Here is a 13,294-nt window from a genome sequence, read left to right as displayed (position 1 = left end):
TGGCGATCCTAGGGGTGTTTATGGAGGTAGAGTAGGGTTGCCCAGTTGGCAGAGAAAGCCCTAGGAATGGTTTCATTATTATTATTATTATCATCATCATTATTATTCTGTTTATTTATATCCCGCCTTCCTCCCAGTACAGGGACTCAAGGTGGCTAACAAATGTAAAACAGTCTAATAAATTTATCACACACTGATTTTGGCATTAAAGAGAGATTAAAGCTCATTTAAAGCATGCTGTGGAAATGGCGAGTAATTGCTTGAATGATTACTACACGCAATTGTGCAAATCAAGTGATATCAGAAATAGTAAAAGTAAAGTAAACCAAAGTAAAAAGATGTGCATTAATGCCCCTTTAATGGCAGGTTTTGTGCAACATCATGTGAAATCGTTATGCGATTTCCCCAGGATATTCACGGGATAAACTCCCAATCTCCTTATAAATAAATAATAAATAAATAAATCTTTTATTTCTACCATCAAAGTGGCTTACAATGTTAAAAGAATACACCACATATACAAAACATCCCCCCCTTTAAAAAGAATTAAACAGTTTAAGGTTAAATTACATGAACAATTAAAACAGTAACATCCTTCGTGTGCTAAGCTTATATGTTAAAACAGTATAAAGCGTTAAAAATGCAAAGTTTAAAAACAATTAAAAACATTACATTATTAAATATTATTATTATTATTATTATTATTATTATTATTATTATTATTATTATTATTCATGTCCTGGAGCTCAAAGGAAGGAGGAGCCCAGTGCATAAGGGACTCTCAAGGTGCCTGCTGCTGGAAGGGACTCCCTCTCCTAAAAATATCTCCTGCCGCTTCCTGCAGGCCAACCATGCGACTCGGACCCCAAAGGAAACCCTGGGCCTGGATGGTCAACAAACAGCTCCTCTTACACAGCCTAATAAGAAGCCAAGCAGAGAGAGAGAGAGAGAGAGAGAGAGAGAGAGAGAGAGAGAGAGAGAGAAGGAAGGAAGGGCGGAAGGAGGGCGTCACTCCTTAGCGGCCTCTAGCCTATCACAGCTAGAGCGCTGCCGGTTGAAAGGGAAGGGAGCCAATCAGAGCGAAGCTTCTTTAACCGTACCTGAAGTCACACCTATGGGGATCTAGGGGCAAAGCGGGTTGTTTGCCAGCAGCAAGGATGGCGGCCCTAGGGGTGTCTGGGGAGGGAGAGTAGGGTTGCCCTGCGTCAAAGGAAGGCCTCCAGGAACCGTATCAAGTCCTGGAGCCGAAAGGAGGGCGGGATCTGGTAAGTAAGCCTTTCTGGAGAGGGCTCCTGATGCACCGCTTAGGTCCCAAGACACACTGCAGAAATAATCCAGTTTGAGACCGCTTTAACTGCCCTGGCTGAGTGCTAGGGAATCCTGGGGATGGTAGTTTTATTGTGGCACCAGAGCGCTCTCTCTCTCTCTCTCTCTCTCACAGAAGAGGCTAAATGGCCCAAAGCTTCAGTTCCCACAATAACCCAGCACCGAGCCATGGCAGTCAAAGCGGTCTCAAACTGGATTATTTCTGCAGTGTGTTTTGCACCTGAATCAGAACTATTATGGTCAGGAGCCTTTTGACCAGCAATGAATTCTCAGTAATGTGAGTTGACTGCAAACTTCAGCCAGCTTCCTTTATTCTTTCATTATATTTAGGCATCAAGAGATCAAGATTATGAAACACCTTGAACACAAAAGGAAATACCACTAACCCCTCTCCCCAATTTTAGCCCTGTTATCAGGCGGCAAAGGGGTCTGGCAGCACCTTTGAGACTGAGTAATCTGGTTTGACACCACTTGAACGGCCATGGCTCCCTGCTATGAGATTCTGGAAATTATAGTTTTGTTGTGGCACCAGAGCTCCCTGACAGGCCAGGCTGAATACTTCAGCAAACTACAAATTCCAGGATTCCACAGGATAGAGTCATGACAGTTATAGTGGTGTCAAACTGCTTTATTTCTAAAGTGAGGCTCCATACTGGGTGATCTTGGGCTAGCCACACTCTCTCCGCCTCAGAGGAAGCCACTCTGAACAAATTCTGCCAAGGAAAACTAGTGATAGTTCTGCTCTGGTGCCCCAATAAAACTATACTTTCCAGAATCTCATAGCAGGGAGCCCTGGCAGTTAAAGTAGTGTCAAACTGGATTATCCCTGCCGTGCGGATGTAGCCTGGCTGAACAAAAGACGCTGGAGCATGAGCTTTCCTATACTTAGGGCTACTCCCTCAGGCACAAAAGAGAAGTAAGTAGACCAAGTGTAGACTATAAGTAAGTAGACTAAGTGTAATGCAGTAATGTGGTTAGTCTCAAAGGTCCTACAAGAGCTCTCTACACATACTTTCCTACACTTGGTCTACTTCTCTTTTGTGCCTGAGGCTTTTGTGCCTAAGCTGCTAGTCCACTTTAACTGCTCTGGCTGCCTCATGTTGCTTTCTGGGATTTGAAGGTTTGTCCAAGTGCATCTGAGGAAGTAGACTTAAGTCTATGAAAGCTCATACTGCCAACTTCTTTTTTCAGTTAGTCTCAAAGGTCCTACAGGATTTCTCTACATACTGATTCTACAGACTAACATAGCTATATCTTTGAATTCTATTTCAAGTCTAGAAGGCTCATGCTACCAATTTATCTTTCAGTCAGTCTCCAGGTGCTGCCAGATCCCTTTGCATACTGATATTCCAGACTATTTTAGTGGTGTCTCTGAATTTATCTCTGCTGTTGCAGAGTCCTTCCTCCCTGGTCCCATTTCATGGATCCCTGTGCCATTCCCCCTTTCTTGAGAGGAAAGGAAGAGCAGTTGTTTGGAGGAGGATGCAGGATTGGATACCTAGGACCAGCCAGCTTCTCTGCCTTGCTGCTGTTTCCTAAATGGACCTCCTCTTAGGGTTTCCAACATGAAAACTGGAAAGGGCACTTGTGCCTTTAAAATGCATCTGAGGAAGTAGGCTCAAGTCCACCAAAGCTCATGTTACCAATTCATTTCTTTCAATTAGTCTCAAAGGTGCTGCAAGACCACTGTGACCAGATGTCCAAGACATATCCTATATATCAGCCTTCTGTCATGGAAGGATTTCAAAATATCCTCTATTTTGAGCATGACTAAGAAGCATGAATTTACATTTATATGAGTGTTTTTGCTTTTATTTTGTAATGTTCTACGTGTTCCTGGATGTCCTATATTTGGCAGAGGCCTTGTCCTCCATTATGGATAAGACATTTGGTCATCCTGTGCAAGTTCTATTTGCATACTGATATTCCAGACTAACATGGCTAGATTCCATTAGGACATTAGGAGGAACTTCCTGACTGTAAGAGCTGTTTGACACTGGAACACATTCGCTCCCTTGGCATGTGGTGGAATCTCTGTCTTTGGAGGTCTTTAAACAGAGCCTGGATGACCATCTGTCAGGGATGCTTTGATTGTGAGCTCCTGCATGGCAGGGGGTTGGACTGGATGGCGCTTGGGGTCACTTCCAATTCTATGATCATGTCATTCTAGGTCTTTGAATTTAACCTTTAATGGTTGTGTAGAAGACGAGCCAGCCTGGCATAGTGGTTCAAGTGGACTATGACTGTAGAGTTTTGCAATCTAAACAAATCGTGCTAAGAAAACTCCAGGATAGGTTTGCCTTAGGGTTGCCATAAGTCAGAAACGACTTGAAGGCACACAACAACAACAGAAGAGGGAAGTATTTTAGCAGGTGTTGCTACCTGACCAATCAACAGTCAGCCTGATGAAATTCTTCCCTCTTCTACATAGCTTTAAAGCAGTGGTTCTCAACCTGTAGGTTGCAACCCCTTTGGGGGTCGAACAACTCTTTCACAAGGGTCGTCTAAGACCATCGGGAAACACATATGTTTAATTACAGTGAAGTCATATTAAATTATGAAGTAGCAACAAAAATAATTTTATGGTTGGGGGGTAACCACAACATGAAGAATTGTATTAAAGGGATGCAGCATTAGGAAGGTTGAGAACCACTGCGTTAAAGGGATAGATGCTCTTTCCAGTCTCCCCTCTGGCAATCCCAGGTGGGGAGACCTACGGCATTGGGCTTCTCTGCAGCTTAACTGAGGCAATGTCAACACTGCAGAAATATTTCTAATAATTTTGTACGTGAAACAAACTTTGGGTACCCTGACCCCATCAGAAAACAAAGGTGTTGCTATCTCAGCCAACTACGTGGATGACTTTTGAGTTCCAGATAAGGAAGACTTAATCTATACATCACAATATTGTTGGAGCAAGAGGTTAGGAATCATATCCGCTGATTATTCCCATAGCCGTGTGATGGTGGTATTGTGATGTCTGTCAAAGATGCTGTGCACTCTTTTACAAGATGTTAACACTTGGCAAAGCAGAAGGAAGTAGGAAAAGGGGAATACCACATTATGTGTGTCTGTGCCTTCACATCAACTGTTGACTTAGGGCAGCCTCATGAATTTCATGTGCTTTTCTTAGGCAGGGAGAACTCAGAGATGATTTTGCCAGTTCTTCCACATTACAGATGGATTGATTCCATCAAGGAAGCCATGATGGAAGCTCAGAGTTTATTAAAATAACATTACAATTAAAAACACAGAAACGTGATACATTACAATAGAATTAAATTATTCCAATATTAAAAGCTGACGTGACAGCAATTAACAACAACAAAGACTTATTATGGTACAAACATGCCACTAGGCATTTTGTGCTAGTTTACTTTGGTGGGCAGCAGAGTTTGATTTTTTTTTAATCCAAGAACCGAATTTTAATCTAGTTTCATATAGATATTAATGCATCTCTTTGCAGTTGAACATATTTAGTCATTTTGACTACCTTCCCCTCCCATTTATCTGAATAGCTGGCGTTTTAAAATCTACCTAGTGGGTTGTTTGATTGGAATGATCAGTGAGTGCTTCTATAGCTAATCTACATTGTGGTTGATTATGAGTAGTCAGCAAGCAAAAAGATCTTATAGCACCTTTGAGACTAACCTATGGGTATTTGGTGCAGTTAGTAATTAATGCCTAGCTAGTCTTGTACAACTTGTCTTGTTTTTTTCTGATCTATTGGGTCCCTTATAGATTAGCAGTAGGCAAACTTCAGGCTTGAACAATCTACTTAGTATTTTTTTTAGAACCCCAAGATTTACCAACAGGCACCAAGGCTATACACTTAAAATTAAAGAATTATTGAGTCCCAGAATTTGTTTTGAGTATGCAAACTGAATGCAATAGCAGCTTCATTTATATACTGCTTCATACTGAACTAAGCCGTCTCTAAGCCAGGCTTGCACAACATACGGCCCAGGAGCCACATGCAGCCTGCCAAAGGATTTTGGGTGGCCTGCAAGGATGTGGAACCATTTTAAGGCTCCTCTGCTGCTCAGCCTTCTCCTGGGGAGGAGGCCAGGCAGCAGTGAAGGAAGATGAACAAATGCTTGTCAAGCAAGGTTCCTCCACCATCCAGCTTTCTCCTGAGGAGGAGTTCGGACAGCGAAGGAGGAGGATGGGCAAATATTTGTCGTACAAGGCTCCTCCACTGCTTGGCTTTCTCCTGAGGAGAAGGCAAGGTGGAAGCTGAGGATGGGTGAATACCTGCAATGCTCCTCTGCTGCTTGGCTTTCTCTTGAGGAAAGGGCCAGGAATTAATATTAATAATATTAATAAGTTTAATAATATTAATTAATTAATATTTAATTAAAACCTATCTGCAGCCCAAAGAAGTTAACCTATTTTAATTTTGGTCCCTTCCTACTGGTAAGTTGTGCAGGTCTGCTCTAAGCAGTTTACTAATTGCCCCCAACATGCTGGGTACTCATTTTAGTGACCTTCTTGGAAGGATGCAAACCTGAGTCAAGCTCGAGCCCTGGCTAATATTGAACTTGCAACCTTATGGATTTGAGTGAGTGGCTGCAGTACAGGTATTTAACCACTGCGTCACCAGGGCTCTTACCAAACATTCATTCAACCAATGCAACTCATGCTCCTTACCAAACATTTATTCCTAGTTTCCCCAAGCTTTCTTCATTTCAGCAGCACAATAAGAGTGGGTCCATTTTGTTGCTGCCATTGGAAGCCAGAAATTCTTGCTGATATATTGCACTCACTGAGATCTGCCAGTAGATCCAGTTTTACCTTCTTCCTACCTCTATTGTAATACATTTGTGGTCCCAGTTGTAGAAAGTCTAATCTTAGTGGAAATGTTTCTTGTGGCATGTCCAGAGCATTTTCTTTTTGCAGTGATAATCACATTCTGGACTGAATAATTCAGATTGCTTTCTTTTAATCTCTCTGGGGAAGTTTTTTCTCCTCATAGGATACCTATTACTTAGGTGACTGTTACTTGGCACTCTCCTGTGACACTTCTTACTGAGAGCAGTGTTGCTTTGAAAAGATGAGGTAAAATAATAATAATAATAATAGGTTTTATTTATATACCACCCAATCACTGGGAATCCGAGCGGTTTACAATAGAGGGGATAACAGACAGTTCCCTGCCCACAGGCTTACAATTTAAAAGACACGACACAAAAGGAGAAGGGAATGGTGATGGGGGGGAGGGAATCAGGTCCAGCATTCTTCTCTCCCTCTGAGGCCTGGACCAAGGCAGGTGGACCGGAGGGAGGGCTCTTCTTCTTCAGGCTAGCCCCTGATGGTACTGGGCCAGCCTTCTCTCTCCCTGGCATATGTAATGCAGCTGCTGAGATAATACCTTAAGTTGATATTTCCTGGTATCATGAATAAAACAATAAGAGTATTTTTGACTTTATGGGCTAGAGGGAAGCTATAAAGGTTCCTCAGTTCAGGGAATTTTATGGCCTTACATATTGCAAGGAATTTGGAACCACATGTTAGGCTGCTCACCACATGCTCACCATTGATGCAGGGGAATTACTGTATATACTCGACGGCGGATTTTTAGGGCCAAAGTTATGGATTTTGCTATGACCTATGGTTAAGCTGAGGGCAAAACTTAGGAGCATGTAACAAAATATCTAAAGAATGAAGTAAAGGAAAATAACACCAGAGAACTTACAAAATTCCAGAAGGCATAACTATTTGTGCTCAGACTGAAGCATGGATAGATGAGAGAACGGGGGGTGGGTGGGTGGGTGGGTGGTCAGTGCTTACAGGAAAGGTTATACTCTTGCCTTTCACCAGGGGATAGTTCCTTTATTTTTTTATAAGAGTCAAAGTACAGTACTTACAATGACCTGCGGATGAGTTAACTCAGGTTTTTTGGGTCACTTTTTGACTAAAATTTCTAAATGTATACATTAGTATATATACAGTAGTTCTGTGCGGGCATGTGTGATCCTACTACACATGCTATAAGACCACTGCACTACGGATGAAGGTGAGAGAGAATGATCTCTCCAGTGATAAATAATTGCCAACAAAAACCTACATTTCTCACATCCAAAGCCCAAACTTGCTATGGTATGAGTTTGCTGGCAGATTTTACCCCTTCCATGTAGGAATTCCAAATACCATTCATATGAGTGTCATAGGTACATTCCTAAATTAAATGCGTATGATTTATCTTTTAATATTTTATACGTTCTTCTTCAGGCCCTGTTGTAGAGATGGCCTCTCAGCATCTGATTAAATGTTTTAAGATTAGATTGGGGTAGGGAATGTGTTGCCTATTACCATGCTCTGTATACCCTGTGTTATTTTGGGGTATTGTATTTTCCCACAACTCATCACGTCCCAAACTCCTGGGGTTGTCCTGATTTTATCACTTCTTAATTAAATCAATGTCACTGCTATCAACCTAAAATATTCCTTTTGAAGTTAAAACCATCAACCAGCTGGGAATCCCATTGCTTTTGGGATTTGTGGAAAATCAACTCAAAATGCCTCAAGACAAGTCCACATGGGCACTCCCACTTTGGTCCAGTTTGGAATCAGGCAGAAACTGTCAAATTCAAGCCAGAGCCCTCAGTACTTCTGGCTGCAACATAAAGCAGAGTACTGAGTCCCATTCAACTCCCAGTATTCCCCCAGATTAGAGCCTAACTTCTGGAAGTAGTAAGCATTGCCCATTGCCATCCTTTAATTTGCTATCTACTACCACTTTTGATATCTTAGTTCAGGGGTAGGCAACCTTTTTGAGCCAGGGGCCGGGTTGCTGTCCCTCAGACAACTGGGGGGGCCGAAGCCAAAAAATAAATAATTAAACAATTTTTTTAAAAAAAAATTAAATATATAAATAAAAAAGGACAAATGTAGGACAAAATTTTCAAATGGAAGACACTTTTTTAAAAAAATGGAGGACATGCGAAAAAAATTGCTGATTTTTTAAAAAATGTTAATATAAATGCATGTTTCTGAGGCTTCTATAGACAATTGCCCCCCAAAGGCCCCGGCGGCAATCGGCGGCAGGACTGGGCTGGGGCCGGTCCCAAGGCCTCGCCGGGCCGCATCCGGCCCACGGGCCGCAGGTTGCCTACCCCTGTCTTAGTTCATGTGTGTGTGTGGAAGTGGAAGTGCTTTGTGTAAAAGTTGATATCCCTCTTGTTCAAATAATAACACTGAATTGTACTTAGCATTCTGGAGTTGCAGTTTTTCAGATCCATTAAACATAGGCTTGTGTCCTGGCTAGAGTTATTCTGGCCCTCTTGCTGCTTTGTATTGACTTAAATTAATTTTCTATTGAATTCAATTTGTGGGTGCACTCCTGGGACCCTAGGATTTGATATTGCTGGATTTCAACTCCCATCATCTCAGCAGTAGCTGAGTTAGAGAGTCATTCATTTTCCAACTTTGCTGTTGGTAACTTAGTGTTCTCTTTGGAGTCATACAATGGATGTTCGTTAGCTTACTTAGGGATTGTCAGGGATTTTCTCACTGAAGTATGGCTGTGAGTTGGATTCCCCAGGAAGTGAGCATGTCATTTTTCAAAAACAGCAGAGACATCAGTGCTGCAAAAACAGAGTGCTGATTCCCTTTGCAGCCTTTAGCAAAAATCTGTCTTCACTTACTTACTCTGTATGAGGGCAAATGCTGTCCATGTGCTAAGTGACACCCTGCTTCCTTGGCACAAATGTGTTCTGCAGCAGAGATATTGATTTAGTTTTGGGGTGAAGAAAGCACATACACATATCCTTAGATGGTCAATAGTAGGCAAATGTGCAGTAGTTTATTTCTGAGTAGTTGCTGAACTTGCTTAAATTGAAGGACTTGCTAAATATAAGTGGGCAGAATCTTGCCAGTTTGTCAGATTGCTGTGTCTGCTTTTGTCTAATTAGCAAACACTTCTCAAATCCTTTGTTCTTCTAAGCTTGTGTACCGTAGGCTTTGCTATGGAGATAGATATATTGGCTCTTTTACAACATATGTATAGTCCCTAGATTAGATGATACCTTTGTATGAACTGGAATAACATTCTGCTTCCTTTGAGCCCTTACATGAGGTCTACCACCTTTTTGAATTCCTAGCTAAAAAGGCTTCTTCAAGACTCCAGATCAGGGGTAGGCAACCTTTTTGAGCCGGGGGCCGGGTTGCTGTCCCTCAGACAACTGGGGGGCCGAAGCTGGGGGGTGGAGCTTCCACCCTCTGGGGGCGGAGCCACACACCAGGGGTGGAGCTTCCACCCTCTGGGGGTGGAGCCGCATGCTGGGGCGGAGCTTCCTCCCTCCGGGGGTGGAGCCGCATGTCGGGGGCGGAGCTTCCACCGACGTCCCGCAAGGAGAAGTAGGCATGTGCCTGGCCTCTCCTCCTCGGTCCCATCCTTCGGCCAAAGCCCAAAAATTAATAATTAAATATTTTTTTAAAAAATAAATAAATAAATAAATAAAAATAATTCCTACACACACTGCAAACATTATATGAAGTAAAAAACAAAATGGGAACATATACAATATTCAAAATGAAGAACAAGAACAAGTAAAGTTAAATAAAAATTAGGAAATCCAGATCAAATGCATGCACACTGTCTCAATCCAGAAAGGAGCAAGCCAGCCCATGTGGAGGGATTTTACAAAGAGAATACCAAGGGATATAAGCATAAGAATAACAATATTTGCAGCATGCAAGCTACCTGAAAGTCAGAAAGCCGAGGGAAAGCATAGAGTTGGAAGAGACTGCAAGGGCCATCCAGTCCAACCCCCTGCCATGCAGGAAATCCAGATCAAATGCATGCACAATGTCTCAACCCAAACAGCCAGCCCATGTGGAGGGATTTTGCAAAGAGAATACCAAGGGATGTAAGCATAAGAATAACAATATTTGCAGCATGCAAGCTACCTGAAAGTCAGAGAGCAGAGGGAAAGCATAGAGTTGGAAGAGACTGCAAGGGCCATCCAGTCCAACCCCCTGCCATGCAGGAAATCCAGATCAAATGCATGCAAAAGGTCTCAACCCAAACAGCCAGCCCATGTGGAGGGATTTTGCAAAGAGAATACCAAGGGATGTAAGCATAAGAATAACAATATTTGTTAGCATGTGGAAGCTACCTGAAGGCCACAGAACAGGGGAAAATGCATGCACACTGTGTCCCAAACCACAAAGGCACAGGTAGTAGGTTTAGCTTCCGATAACCCCCCTCCCCCAATGAACCAACCTCTTCTCTTGCGTGGTAGTGGCTCTGACTCTTTCTTTTTCTTTCTTTCTTTCTTTCTTTCTTTCTTTCTTTCTTTCTTTCTCTTTCTCTTTCGTTTGCCTCCTCCTCCTCCTTCCCCCCCCTCCCCGCTCTTCCATGGGGGGAGGGCTGAGGGCAGAGCCAGGAGAGCCAGGAGAGTGGAGCCAGAAGGTGAAGGGCAGGGCCAGGAGGGTGGAGAGAGAAGGAAGGAGGGGAGAGCCAGGCCAGGAGAGCGGAGCCTGAAGGGTGAAGGGCGGGGCCAGGAGGGCGGAGGGCGAAGGAGGAGGAGGGAGGAGGGCGTCGCCCATTCAGAGGCCTGGCACGGCCCTGGAGCCCTTGAACAGGGCTCCAGGGAGCACACCGGGCCTCCTAGATGGGCGCTGCCATTTTAAAAAACAAAATGGCGGCCGGAGCGGCGGCAATCGGCGGCGCAATCGGCGGCAGGAGCGAGCGGGGGCCGGTTCTGGCGCCTCCGGGGGCCGGATGTGGCCCACGGGCCGCAGGTTGCCGACCCATGCTCCAGATAATCTATAAAAACATCCTGAGACCTTCATTCTGGCCTTTTACTTTTGATCTGTTTTGCCCCTTAGCCAAGAATCTATGTGAGTAAACTAAGTGGAGCAGCTACTGCTGAACTGCCTAGTTCCTAAATAACAGCTTTTGATTTAAAACTGGTGGTGGTTTGAATGTTGGGCCAGGATTCTGGAAGATCAGAATTTGAATTCCCATTTGACCATGAATTCAGAATAGCAAACCCCATCTGAACAAACCTTGCCAAGAAAATCGTGATAGGTTTGGTCCACATTAGGAATGTCCTGTTGAAAGCAATGGAAGGGACGTACTAAGAGGTTCTAAGTAGATTTATTCAGAAGCAAGTCCTTAAGGCTTTAATCCTAATCACATTTACTGAGGAAGAAGTTACATGTAACACAGAGCCTGAACACACCAGCACAGTATGCCAGCTTGGGGGCGGCATGGGGGTGTGGCGTTCAGATGACGACGCCCCCAAGTTGGAGTCATGCTGCCCACCTGACCAGATGACGGGCAGTATTGTGTCGCTCCAGCAGTGCAGCATTCATATGCTGCACGCTGCAGGAGCACCGAAAAGCTGGCGCCGCGGTGGAAAAGCAGCCCTTTTTCTGCCCCCACTTTACATTTTGCCACTTCTTTTTAGGCTGAAAAAACGCTGTATCAGGGCCATGGCCCCAATCAAAGGGGCAGCATCAAGCCACCCTTTTAGGTCGTTTGTACTGGTCCGCAGTAGAACAGAGTAAAAACCATTTAGCATTGGATTACTGGACTACTGCAATTCTGAGCAGTCAGCTTGATCAAAAAATATTCACAGTGAGGTGGTAGTGATCATCATGATGAAATTCCCTCATCATGGATCAATTAAGTTTCCCATGGAACTTAATTGATCACACTTTATTGGTTGCTGTAGTATGCCAATAATGACTGTCACTGTGTGCGTGCGTATGTGTGTGTATGGGGGACATGGACATAAAAACACGACTAGACAGTAGGCCCTCGGTATCCGCTGACTTGCCATCCGCAGATCCCAGCATCCGCAGACAGCAAGCCTGTTGGGCTATTTTGGACTTCCATTCTCAGAATTCTCAACTGTTGGTTAAGCTGACTAGGGCTTCTGGGAGCTGAAGTCCAAAACACCTGGAGGATCAAAGTTTGGGAACCACTGCCTAGCTGGAGTTCCTGCTTTAAGTGGACTCAGTGGCCTTTGAGGCCCCTTCCCACCCATTCTGTGAGATGTTAATATACTCAGTAAAGTTTAATTTGTATGACATTGAAATAAAGAGGGAGAAAAGTACAAAATAAAATGTTGTAAAATCTATCTTGTTTTTGTAATTCTGTTCTTGTGTCATATTTTTTCCTCTTTTGTATGAATAGCGGAGCAAATACATGATTTTGGGAGAGGGAAATCTTGCAGTTTTTCTAGAACCAACATTGTTCTAGTCATAGCTCTCACATATTAATTGGCAAAATTACTTTATTTCAGAATATCTAAGCAAGTCGTAAATCAGTGGTTTCTACAGAATACTGAAATCTTCCATGAGGAGGAAGACATAGATACATATAATTATGAAATTTCCTGGTATAGATTGAATGTTGACATACTGGCTCACAGCTTATCCTTGAGACAAACAATTCAGACTATCCTATTCAGACAGTCCAAACACAGATTTAAAAAGTGGCTAGCCACATATGCCAAATAGTTACGTAAACTGACCAGCTGTCATGGATGGACTGAGTCTGATATCATCTCTTCCCTTGTATTTCTCCCTTCTTACTTTGCCCAGGTTCCCTGTTGCCTGCTCATGCCAATTACTTGATAATTGTATTCTATGTGCATTTACTCACCTCTGCAGAACTATTTACTCCTGACTTTCTCAAGATCCACTGTGTTCTCCAGACAGTGTGGCCCATGGGACCCCTAACTGCAGCCCATCCAATTTTGGGGCAGTTTTTACTCAAAAATTGCCCCAAAGGTCCAACAATTTATTTATTTATTTATTTACATATTTTGTTTATATGCCACTTTTCTTCTGGAGTAGTACTGAGTGCCTGCAAATGCAATGATTTGCTTTCCAGTTTAATATATAATTAAAATATCAACAGATTTAAAAGTGTGCCCATTAAAAAAGAAAGTGGAGTTTTAGAATCCCTGTCCGTATTATGCCAAATCTTATCAGCTGTTCAGTGACACAG

The 13,294-nt window shown here is 43.2% G+C and overlaps 1 protein-coding gene across 6 annotated transcripts in view; it reads left to right on the top strand.

Moving 5' to 3' along the window:
* The first annotated feature begins 1,165 nt into the window (after window positions 1-1,165).
* TMEM94 (transmembrane protein 94) overlaps window positions 1,166-13,294 on the top strand; it is a 106,603-nt gene continuing 94,474 nt past the window's right edge. For all 6 annotated transcript variants that reach the window (XM_089536405.1, XM_089536387.1, XM_089536412.1 and 3 more), the window contains exon 1: window positions 1,166-1,265. The gene's annotated coding sequence lies outside the window, so the exon portion shown is untranslated. The remainder of the gene's footprint in view (window positions 1,266-13,294) is intronic.

Source organism: Sceloporus occidentalis, unplaced genomic scaffold, assembly GCF_023333645.1.
Source record: "Sceloporus occidentalis isolate IW3139 unplaced genomic scaffold, rSceOcc1.0.p SCAF_1, whole genome shotgun sequence".
Classification (NCBI taxonomy): Eukaryota; Metazoa; Chordata; class Lepidosauria; order Squamata; family Phrynosomatidae; genus Sceloporus; species Sceloporus occidentalis.
The sequence above is the reverse complement of the archived record's forward strand: the minus strand, read 5'-3'. Positions and strand labels throughout refer to the sequence as shown.